This window comes from Trifolium pratense, linkage group LG1, assembly GCF_020283565.1.
Source record: "Trifolium pratense cultivar HEN17-A07 linkage group LG1, ARS_RC_1.1, whole genome shotgun sequence".
Lineage (NCBI taxonomy): Eukaryota > Viridiplantae > Streptophyta > Magnoliopsida > Fabales > Fabaceae > Trifolium > Trifolium pratense.
Window position 1 is genome coordinate 29,019,818 of NC_060059.1, and position 12,099 is coordinate 29,031,916.

Below are 12,099 nucleotides of genomic sequence, written 5' to 3' on the forward strand. Positions count from 1 at the left end.
GGGCTAATTTAGCTTCTTAAAAAAAATATTATAAACACCTTTATGTTTGGATTATATCTAATTGTCTTTTTTGATTTCCTAGGTTGTTTATTTAGGTTGCATATATTTATAAGGCAAATGCTAAATAGTGCCCCCGGGGCACTATTTAAGCCCATAAATAGTAAACTTTTTATAGAATTTTTATCGGAATGCGTAAAGTCAACGCATTGGAAATTGTAGTGTTTAACTTTTTGAATAAAAAGTTTCTTTAAATAGAATGCTTAAAGAGTGCCCCGGGGGCACTCGTTAGCAAGACCCTATTTATAATTAAGTGGGTGTAAATTAGCAAATGGGTTCACATTTAATAAAATTTACCTAACTAACCCTCAATTTTGTAGTGTAAAATAACTAAATGCCAATTGTTTTTTGTCTAAAGCGAAAAGGTGTGCATTGCTAATTTAAATATTCCTTTTTTTAGGTAGATCTAAATTAGCAAGCCACTCACACACACATATCTCACACACACACACATATATATATATGGGGGTTGCTAACTTACTCCCACATATTTTTTTAGGTGGGAGTAAGTTAGCTAGCTACCACTATATATTGACCAAAAAACCAATTTAAACCATTAAAATGTGTTTTAAATAAAAGGACAAATATGTAAATTACATTGTATTCTATTTTTAAAACAAAAATATTAGAAACATGTTTTCTTAATTTGAACAAATGTCTCATATTTTATTTTTTTGTGTTTCTTGATCATTTAAATACCAAAAAATCCCTACTTTTTGCCTTACTTTTCTTTTTTTAGATACAGTAATACATCTTGCCTTGAAATACTCCTGATGAAATTAATCAACAATTAACAAAGTACAAAGAAAATGTCCTTTTTTTTTGTTTTCAAAGACCCCAAATCTATAATATGTGCCAGATAGGATTTTTTCCGATCAAATTGATGCACTAGCAAACCTAACAACCTATGTAATGAGAATTTTACCATTGTATATATCAAAGAAACATGTTTTTCTTTTTTTTTTAAACGGCAAAGAAAGTCAATATACTAATAAGTGAAATCAGTATAAGAGATACTTAAACCACTAAAGAAGAAAACGTACGGAAAGTACTCCACCCAAAGAATCGAAACCCACAACGAATTCTAATAACTAATATATCAAAGAAACATGTGATTGTGTGGTTTTTGTTTTTAATTAATCAAAGAAAATTTATAACACTATCTGTTGAACTATATAGGTTCTCTACTTGATCTTTCTCCTTGATTTGTTGGTCCTTAGATGAGCTAATTACCTTTATTTAGCACAACTTGAGTATTGATGTTTCACTTTGTAGACATCGGACCCTTTTGATATTCTCTACTTGATCTTTCTCCTTGATTTGTTGGTCCTTAGATGAGCTAATTACCTTTAACACAACTTGAGTATTGATGCTTCACTTTGTAGACATCGGACCCTTTTGATATTCTCTTTTTTTGCTTCTATCTTGAGTGATTGAGTGCTCTTGATGGTTAAGCTTTGTGCCTTAATTGGCTTTGTTGATTTGCTTCTGCCCTTAGTTGGCTTTGATGGGTTGTGTTTCTTCCTTATGGTGGTTAAGCACTACTAGTTGTATTTGAGTTGTTTTCTAGCCGATGTATTCCGGCAAATTTCATTGTATTTTCTTTATATTGATGTACCTTTGTATTAGTGATCCCAAGCTGGAAGTGTTGTGACCACTTTCCAGCTTGCGGGAGGCTGTTGAACTATATAGAGTTAGTCTCATTAGCTAGTTAGTATAGGTCCATTAACTAGTTAGTATATAAGATAGAAGTTGTACTCATTTGTGATTTGACACATTCATTTGTATCAATTCTATTAGTTCCATTACAAATTTCTCAAATTTTTCTCTCCCTTTACTCTGATATCATGAATCTTAACACTATCCTTGTAATTATGATTGTCTTGTAGAGATAGAAAAGAGCATATATAAAATGGGTTTGTTTGCTGTTCCAAGATGGTTCGTTCTATCCTACAACAATTTCCCATCAATTTTGTGTTCATATTCTATCAATAAAATATTTATAGTTCCTTTGTTTTAAAAATATGTATGTTCCTTTGTTACTAATACTTTGGATAAAATATGAACATGAAATACGGAGTAATTTAGATTTTATTAAATTATATTTCAATTTGAAAAGTTGTGAATATGGACGCAGTGGAGGAGAGAAGAGAGGCAAAGAAAGAAAGAAAAAAGATTCTGAGTTGTGACACAGGAAGAGGAAAGGTTGTTGAATGCGTGTTCATTGAAAAAAGATTACCTGCTGCTTAAAAAATAAAAGGTCACCATAAAGATTGATTTAATGGCTGAAATTTAACCCTCTCATCCTCTCATTTTAAAACCGCTCTCATTTGAAAGTTCCTCATATATATATATATATATAGAGTCAGGATCCGTTGACACCAACTAGTTTGACACCAAATGTTACACCTCTCAATAACGTTTTAACCGATATAAATTTTATAAAATCCACCGTTGGATTGAAAGTTTACATCATATAGATCATTTGTGTAAAATTTCAAATAAATCCAAAATCATTTGATATGTTATTGAGATACATCAAAATTAACGGTTTTTGTATTTTTTTAAATGCCGTTAATCTTTATGTGTCTCAATAGCATATCAAATGATTTTGGATTTGTCTGAAATTTTACACAAATGATCTATATGATGTAAACTTTCAATCCAACGGTGGATTTTATAAAATTTATATCGGTTAAAACGTTATTGAGAGGTGTAACATTTGGTGTCAAACTAGTTGGTGTCAACGGATCCTGACTCATATATATATATATATATATATATATATATATATATATAGGGTCATGCTAAACAGTGCCCCCGGGGCACTAGTTAAGCATACTAAAAAAAGAAAGAAAGAACAAAATTAATGATGAGAGATAATGACTTTTTACATCTTTAAGATATTGAACTCACAATTTCCAAGATAAAATTTCTATTTTGATATCCTTAACCAGTGCCCCGGGGGCACTGTTTAGCATTTTCCATATATATATATTAAAAGAAAGAGAATATTGTGGGGCACAAAAACCAAAACCCTCAAGCTAGCTAAATTTAAGGAAAAAAAGACCTAATCTATTTCTAGAATATTGTTCCCTAATTACATAAGGTATTTCTAACCACCAAACATAGTCCTGCAAAGAGAGATTAAGATTGTCTAATTTTCCCTGCACATTGATTCCCATCCATATAAACACATGTTATCATAAAGTTCATACTAGTACGTCTTGAGTAAACAATTCTCCCAATGATTTCTTAAGGTCCAAGGAAGTATTTGAGGAGATATAAAGACCAAAATAGAAAGCTTTGACTCACATTCAACCTATAAGGAATGTCAACCTCTATTAAAAGTAACTTAAAGCACACATTGTTGAAGCAAAATTCCAATTTGATGTTTTAAAGATAACAAATATCTTAATTATATTTTCAGAGAATTATGATCTTTTTGTGATTTAACAAGTACTCTTAAATGATTTATTTAGACAAGAACAAAAATTCATTCATTATATATCACTCTTTATGAAAATGTTGAAAATGGTGGTTGTAAGAATGATCATATATAGAACATTCTTCAGTTTATGTCGTATATTCTTCCAAGATCTTGGTTAGAGAGAGAGAAGCAAGTTACCTTTGAAAGTGCGAAGAACTAGCAGCTTCTACTTCTCAGAAGTATGAACCCTAAAAATGTGTTCCGAGTAAGAATCTCAGATCTACCAACGAAAGAGAAGGATTTGAGATTACTGTTTATTAATTACATAATCATACCTTAGGAGTTCCATCGGTATTTCATGGCTGCAGGTTCACGCTCACACGATTTGATTCTCGCCGATGACAATTTGGTGAGGTTCACGTTCACACGTTCACGATTCGATTCTCCATTCACGATTCGATTCTCCATTCACGATTCGATTTGGTGAGGTTCACATTTACAAATCCTTCTGAGTTGAGACGAAATTGGGGTAAATGAAAGTTGAAGGAGGGAAAAATGAAAGTTGAATGAGGGAAAATGAGAGCGCGTAGTATTTTTATTTGTGAATTTTCTGTGCCTATTTGCGGGTGTTCTAAAACCCCTGAGTTTAACCAATTAGTTTTAATATGGTTCAATTTTTTAAACTATTTACGGGGGTTCACTGAAAAAATGACTTAATTTTATGACAACTAAAAAAATGACAAGGAAGCACATTTACAAGATATATAATTCACAGAATCTCAACAGCATATAAGACAATAACTGAATAGCGACATGCAGTCCTCATATTTTATGGGTCCTAGGCTATAAGTGAGAAGAAAAAAAAATCATTTAACATAATAATATTAATACTCTCTGGCTAGTGATATTAATGATATCAAGTGGTTTTAATAACCTCAATTTTGAAAAGCTTCTTGGGATATTGTCATTTTGTTTCCATGTTTTCTAGGTAATTTTTTTTTTTAAAATATGTTTTTAGTCCTAACAAAATCATGAATTTTTAAGTTTTAGTTCATTAAAAATATTTATTCACTTTTAGTCCCTATTTATATTTTAAACTGATTATTTTGAGGACTAAAAGTACCCACTTTATTTTTTAAAAGATATTAAAAATAGAGACAATTATTATCAACTGCAATATTATGAAAGACTAAAAATGCTATTAAAATTTAATAGGAATTAAACTTAAAAGAACGTAATTTTATAAGGACCAAAAATATATTAAATCACTTTTTATTTATTTAATACTAAGATTTTTATAACGTAATAATTTTAAAAGTTTCAAAATTCAAAAAAACACACACCCCACCCCCACCCCACCCCACTACCGCTTTCTTGTGAAATAACTTTTCAACTTCAATTACTATATTAGAGCTCTGTCTTTAAGCTCGAGCATTTAACATTTACTAGAGGGAAAAAGTTGGGAAGGAAATAATAATGGCATGCATATGAAATTATGTGTATTTAGTAAGATGTTCGGGACAACTTGTAGTTGTTTATCTAGTTCAATGAAACCACACATAGGGATACCAATCCAGAAAATGAAACTCATTACTCCGAATTAATATTTAGTTTTACAACGAACGACATAATCTATTATTGCTTATGCTTTTTATTACTGTCTCTTCTCCCCGTTTGAAAATAGCTTAGTGCATAATTCTAAAATTAATTTTGATGAATAATTTTGTAACTTAAAAACTAAACGATTACTATAAAAAAATTGATATGTTCTCAAAGCTTAAGCGTCAGGGCCGAAAATTCCTTTACACAGCCCTGCTTATTGTGGTATTTTTTTTCTCTTGTAATGATTATTTTCAGACTCTGTTTTGACGTATATTTTCAGCCTAGCAAAATATATCCACAATTGATACGCTAAAAACTCGCGTTTTGGACGAATATGAATAATTACTTGCAAAAATGAACGGATATTAGTGTGGTACAGATACTTTAGTACCCAACCCGCCTTATACTCATATAATATATATATATTTATTTTATTTATATTATTATATAATGATATACGTATATCAATGTTTATTTATAACATAATGTGAATATGTTAAGAGAGATATGAAATTTAACATGAGGTTAATAATACTTTTGTGTAATTTTCATGAGTCAACATTAAAATCTTTGAAATTTTTTTAATTTTATTAAAATGATATGATATTTTATAATTGATCGATTTATTTTTAACAAAAATATAGGTACGGGTACTTAGGTACCTACCCATAGGGTATGGGTACTGGTACAAAGATTGTCACTCACACATGCATGAGAATCGGTAAGGACAATTTCATAGCCAAACTCGATTTCCCTTTCTATTCCTATTTCCCCTGGTAGGGGGGTTTCCATATTCGCAATCACAAATATAATTAATGCACCTCACGATCCAAGGATAGACACACAAAGATCTTGGACAATCACCGGCGCTTTCACAATCAACTTCTGCAAAGTCAAATAAAAATAAAGGAATATTACAAACAAACATAAAAAGAGTAAAAAATAGAGAAACAATAATGTCTAGAATTACTTACTTCCGTTTATTACCACAAAAAATAGAGAAAGAATAATTAACAGAGTAAAAATTTTAGCCATATTTTACGCGTTTAATAAATAAAAACTTTTTTTTTTTTACAAAAACTTAAAACTTGGTTGAACAACTTATAAGTATAAATATGTTGCTTGGTAAAGTTTTTCTAGCTCTTAGAAGTTGAAGAAACCATTAATTAATTGGCGTTATTATTAAATAGGAAAATGCTAAACAGTGCCCTCGGACACTAGTTAAGGATACAAATATAGAAGTTTTATCTAGTAAATTGTGCATTCAATGTTTTAATGATGTGAAAAGTTATTCTCTCTCATCATTAACTTTATCATTTCTTTCCTTTTTTAGTATGTTTAACTAGTGCCCAGGGGCATTGTTTAGCATGACCCTTTTTGAAAAATGCTAAACAGTGCCCCCGGGGCACTAGTTAAGGATACAAATATAGAAATTTTATCTCGTAAATTGTGCATTCAATGTTTTAATGATGTGAAAAGTTATTCTCTCTCATCATTAACTTTATCATTTGTTTCCTTTTTTAGTATGCTTAACTAGTGCCCCAGGGGCACTGTTTAGCATGACCCAAATTATTTTATACTCTTGAAAGGTTTTTTAGATTTTCTTATTTTATAGCTTTTGATGATAGACAAGAGATAATTTTCAAAAGATTAATAATATAGATGACCGTTTTAAAAAATTGTTTTAGAAACAATGCATAAAAAATGTGGCAACAAATTCATTTATAAAATAAAAGTAAAATAGGATAATTATTTTTTTTTTGTTTTAAATCTCTAGTTTTCAAAGATGGGAGTCTGCTCATTCAGAGTTCGGTCACAAGATAAGTAAAATTTGACCAAAATATAGGATAATTTTAAAAATCTACAATAATCAAAATTGACTTAATCTCTAATATTTGAGAATCATAAGAGTTTTACAACTTTAGGATAATTTTTGTAACTACAAACTACTAAAATATTAGTATAAAATTACTATTAAAACTATACTATGATAGACTCTCATCACATCAAGATCATTTTGATTTATTCGAAATGTGTTTTAGGAATGAAAGAGTATGGTTAAATTTTTTTTAGGAAAATGTTAAACAGTATCTCGGGAGCACTAGTTAAACATCTAAATAAAGAAATTCTATCTTAAAATGTGTTCATTCAATACATTGAAAGTGTAAAAAATTATTTTTAACAACATTAATTTTATCTTTTATTTTTATTTTTAGTATGTTTAACAAGTGCCCCCGCCCTCCCTCGTTTAAGTGTATAAGTGAGAGTATAATTGTTTAATTACAAAATTTTGTAACTTAAAAAACTAAAATATTACTATAAAAAAATGATATATATCTTCTCCAAATTTTAGCGTCAGGCCCCAAAATTCCTTTATACGGCCCTGCCTATTGTCGGTAATTTTAGCGTCAGACTCTGTTTTGATGTGTTATTGTTTTTTTGGGTCAATGTTATGTGATTTCTATGTATGTATATTATGTCAGTTTGATGTTTTGCTAGTAACAATATGCATAGTAATTTGATTGGTAATGGATGGTTACCAAACGTGGAGAATTTGTTTCTAAAACAGGTGGAGTTGGGTTTAGAACTAGGTCGAATGCTTTTTATATCCCAATTAATTTGGTGAAAAATTATCCCAATTAATTTGGTGAAAAACAAAAGTAATGAATAAGCGGGTATGAGTGCGGGTATAGACACCTTAATATTCACTTTGTCTCATACTCACATAATATATATTTATTTATTTTATTTATATTATTATATAATAATATAAGTATGTAGTATATCAATTTTAAAAAAATACAACACTATTAAACTATTACATATTTTTAATAAAAAAGTTTATTTATAAAATAATGCAAACACAAATACGAATATGTTAATAGAGATATTAACTTTAACATGAAGTTAGTAATACTTTTGTTTAGGGTTAGGGATATAAACTGAATTTTCATGAGTCAACATTAAAATCTATGAAAATTATTTAATTCTATTAAAATAATATGATATTTTATAGTTGATCGATTTATTTTTAGAAAAAATATGAGTAATAGGTACAAGTATGGGTACCTAAGTATCCATACGATATGATTATGGATACAAATATTTTTCAAACTCGGGGTATGGGTACTATAGTACCCTACCCATTGTAATCCCTATTGTCAAAGAAATTGAAAACGTAAGAGAAACATATATCAAATTGTGCGAGAAATTATTGTGTACAAATAAATTATACACTTATTAGTACAATATAGTTATATTTTATATAGATTAAGTCATTTAACTCAAGGGATTAATTAGCACCACTAAAGAAAACTTATCATTTGAGAGAACTTAAATTCATTTCTTGGATGGACCGATTTCTTGGCCTAAATCCCTTGTATCCCCTATTTCCCCTAGTTGCCCTAGGGGGATCTGCAAATCCGCAATCACAAACATAATTAGAACACCTAACAATCCAAGGAAAGACACACATAGATTTTGGACAATCACTATGTTTTTCGCAATCGATTTCTGCAAAGCCAAAAAATATATATTAAAAAAAAAAAAAATGAAATGTTATGTTATGTAAAACATAAATAGGTAAATAATAATATCTAAAATTACTTACTTCCATTCGTTACCATAAGAAATAGAGAAAGAATAATTAACATAGTAAAAATTTGAGCCATTTTTTTGTATTTAATAAATAAAAACTTGTTTGAACAATTTATAAGTATAAATTTGTTGCTTGGTTAACTTCAGGTTCAGGTAAAGTGATTTTAGCTCTTAGGAGTTCAAGAAACCATTAATAAATTGGAGTTATTATTAATTGTCTCTAAGATAGATTAAAGTATTATAAAAAATAAAAATAAAAGATAGATTAATGTGTTATGTTTAACTTTTAGCTCACTCTATTGATCACTTAATTTTTTGAGCAAACTCAATTAACCAATTAACCTTAATAAATATCTCAATTAAATTTTTTGATACTCTCTAAGTTATTTTAGATTTTTTTATTCTATAGTAGTTTTTGATGATAGTGAAGTGAAATTTTTAAAAGATTAATAACATAGATTAAAATAATTGTTTTAGAAACAGTGCATAAAAAATGTGGCAAAAAACTTATTTATAAAATAAAAGTAAAATAGGATAAATTTTTTTTTTGTTTCGAATCTCTGGTTTCCATAGAAAGGAGTCCGATTATCTATAGTTCGACCACGAGATAAGTAAAATCTGACAAAATTAAAAATTAAGATAATTTTTGTTGTTGGAAAAATTAGAAGATCAATTTGTGACTATAATAAGATCAAAATTATAACTCTTAATCAAGTGTTTGAGATAAAAATCGACGATAATCAAAATTGACTTAAATAATCTCAATATGTGTGAACCATAAGAGTTTTACAACTTTAATTGCAATTAGGATAATTTTTGTGCCTACATATTAGTAAAATACTATAAAATTACTGCTAAAACTATACTATGACGGATTCTTATCAGATCAAGATCATACTGATTTATTCCAAATGTTTTTTATGAATAAAAGAGTATGTATAATTTTTTTCTTAACTTTTACTTACATTTTACAATAAGGTTATGTTTGGATTGATGGATGAGATGTAATGAAATGGAGTAGAATAATGTTCCATTGTTTGGATTTGTAAAATAATAATAAAATGGAATGGAATAGAATATGATGAAATAGATTTCATTCAATACCACCACTTACCTTTAAAATATATAAACAATGGAATGAAATATTTATTCAATTCCGCTCACTCCACTCCACTCTATTCTGCTCTGCTCCATTCCATTATATTTCTTATAGACAAATTGTAAGTATACAATTGTTGTCAAGTAGTAATTAAGATATCGTGTCCACGAGTATTGTCCTTATTCGATCAACGCAGTCATATCCGAACATATTAAAGTATGAAAACACATATTTGGGGGAAATCTTTGAAATTCAGTTTGGTAGAAAACTAATTGGAGTTTAATTGGTGGAAACGAGGTCGGATACAAGTAAAGTCATTGAATCGCAATAATCATAAGTAATCAACCACAATGTGATGAACTTCTCACGTGTTACAACTAGATTAACTCGATGATGAATCTCAATCTCTTGATAAATTCATCCTATCCTTTACCTATAATTCGCCAATCTCTTGATCAAAACTATCGGTAAAGGAGTTCGTTAAGCACGTTAATCTTCCGTTATAATTGTCAGTTCAGATTCTCAAATGGATTAACAATTGCACAATGAATTATCTAGATCGGATTTCAACTAAATATTCTCATACAAGTCAAATTCAAGATTCAATTCATACATGATCAAAGCATGAAAGCATTAAGAGTAAAATTCATTGTATAACACTTAAAAGGAGAAATTCATTACATCTACTGGTTGATCACATTGAGAATTACATAATCAAAGCCTAAACATGTATCCTGTAACGCCCCATATTTTATTAATTATTTATTTGTGTGATTAATTGATTATGTGTTTAAATTGTATTATTATTTAGTTAGTTACTAAGTATGATTATGCATGTTAGTTAGTCATAAGTTATTTGGTTGCTAGAATAGTGGGTTTATGGTTATTAGACTTGGAGAGAGTTAAATGAAGGGTATTGTGGTAATTGGATGATACCTTAAGAGAAAGGTTTTAATTTGTCTTAAATAAGAGAAAAGAGAGGAAGAAAGAGAAGAGAGAAAAGAAAGAAAAAGAGAAAGAATGAGAGTAGAGAAGCAAATCCCGTTTTCCATGCATCAGCTCCACTAAATCTTCGATTGCAGATTCGTTAACCGTTGGATCTCAACGAGATTTTGAGGGTAGGTTCGCAACATACAAACGCAACTTTTGACCGTTGGGATCGTCAAAATAATGTCTGAGGTGGGAGAAATCATGCTCGCAATTTACAGTTCGAAATTGGGGGAAAATGAAGAAAAGGAAGAGAAATGCAAGAGCAAAGAGTAAATTGGAGCTTGAGGATTCAAGAGGAGTGGAGGACTAGAGTTTCCAACATTAATACAAGTTAAGAGGTTGGATTTTGTAGCTATGAGATGATTAATGAGAGGAGAGAAATCACATTTCTCTAGCTCAAACTCTCACATCTCTTTTTGGGTTTTGGGTTTTAATTGAGGGAAATTGGGAATGTGTTATTATAGATTTTTATGTTGAATCACATGTTGATAAATGTTTATCCATGATTTGATGATGTTATAATATGATAAAAATCTATGTTTTTACTTGTTGTTGTTGTTGTTGTTGTTGTTGATTGTTGTTATTTGGGTATTTCCATGTTTTGATAAAAGTAGTGATGAATATTGTTGATTCTCATGATCAATGTAAATTGGTGTCTTCCAAGTGTTTGTTAATAATGTGTAAATGAATGAAATGTACTAAAGGTAGAATTTAAGTTAACCTACCTTTTGATAGTTTGGAAAATTGTGTGTATGTACCGATACCTAGGAGCGTAAGTATTGATACATACATGTGTGAATTATGTAGAAACTTGGAAATAACGAACTTGTACCGATACAAGTTGTGTTTTGTATCGATACAAGGCCCTGTTTTAACATGAAAATGCTTTACAAACCTATGTTGGTGTGGATTAATTCTAATTTTCCTTGGATAGTAGATCTTGATGATTAATCTATGTTGATTAAATTATGATGTTTTGAGTAGCTAACTAATGATGTGTTAATGATTAAATTGATGATGTTCACAATGATGTTTTGAGTTATTAATTAAAACAATGATGATGTGAATAATTTAGCTAAGTTGCTATATTTTGTGATGATGATGATGATGAAGATGGATTAAGTTATCCATATTATAATGATGATGTATTGGTAGTTGATACCATATGTTTGGTATATACACATTTCATGCATTCATAAGTTGTGTCTATTGATGAGTATCCTAGAGACGATGATCTAGTTTACTGTTATTCTAGAGACGATGATCTAGAATATTTTAGAGACGATGATCTAAAACACTTGGGTTTAGTTATCCAATTTTATGA

At 29.2% G+C, this 12,099-nt stretch overlaps 2 long non-coding RNA genes across 2 annotated transcripts; both read right to left on the bottom strand.

The window, feature by feature from the left end:
• Positions 1-5,769: 5,769 nt before the first annotated feature.
• On the bottom strand, positions 5,770-6,272 carry LOC123883696. Its single transcript, XR_006800562.1, has 2 exons — positions 6,064-6,272; positions 5,770-5,974 (listed from the first exon to the last, which is right to left on the bottom strand). It is a non-coding gene; the product is annotated as an uncharacterized LOC123883696 (long non-coding RNA).
• Positions 6,273-8,268: 1,996 nt separating this feature from the next.
• Positions 8,269-8,975, bottom strand: LOC123881953. Its single transcript, XR_006799747.1, has 2 exons — positions 8,700-8,975; positions 8,269-8,602 (listed from the first exon to the last, which is right to left on the bottom strand). It is a non-coding gene; the product is annotated as an uncharacterized LOC123881953 (long non-coding RNA).
• Between the last annotated feature and the right edge of the window lie 3,124 nt (positions 8,976-12,099).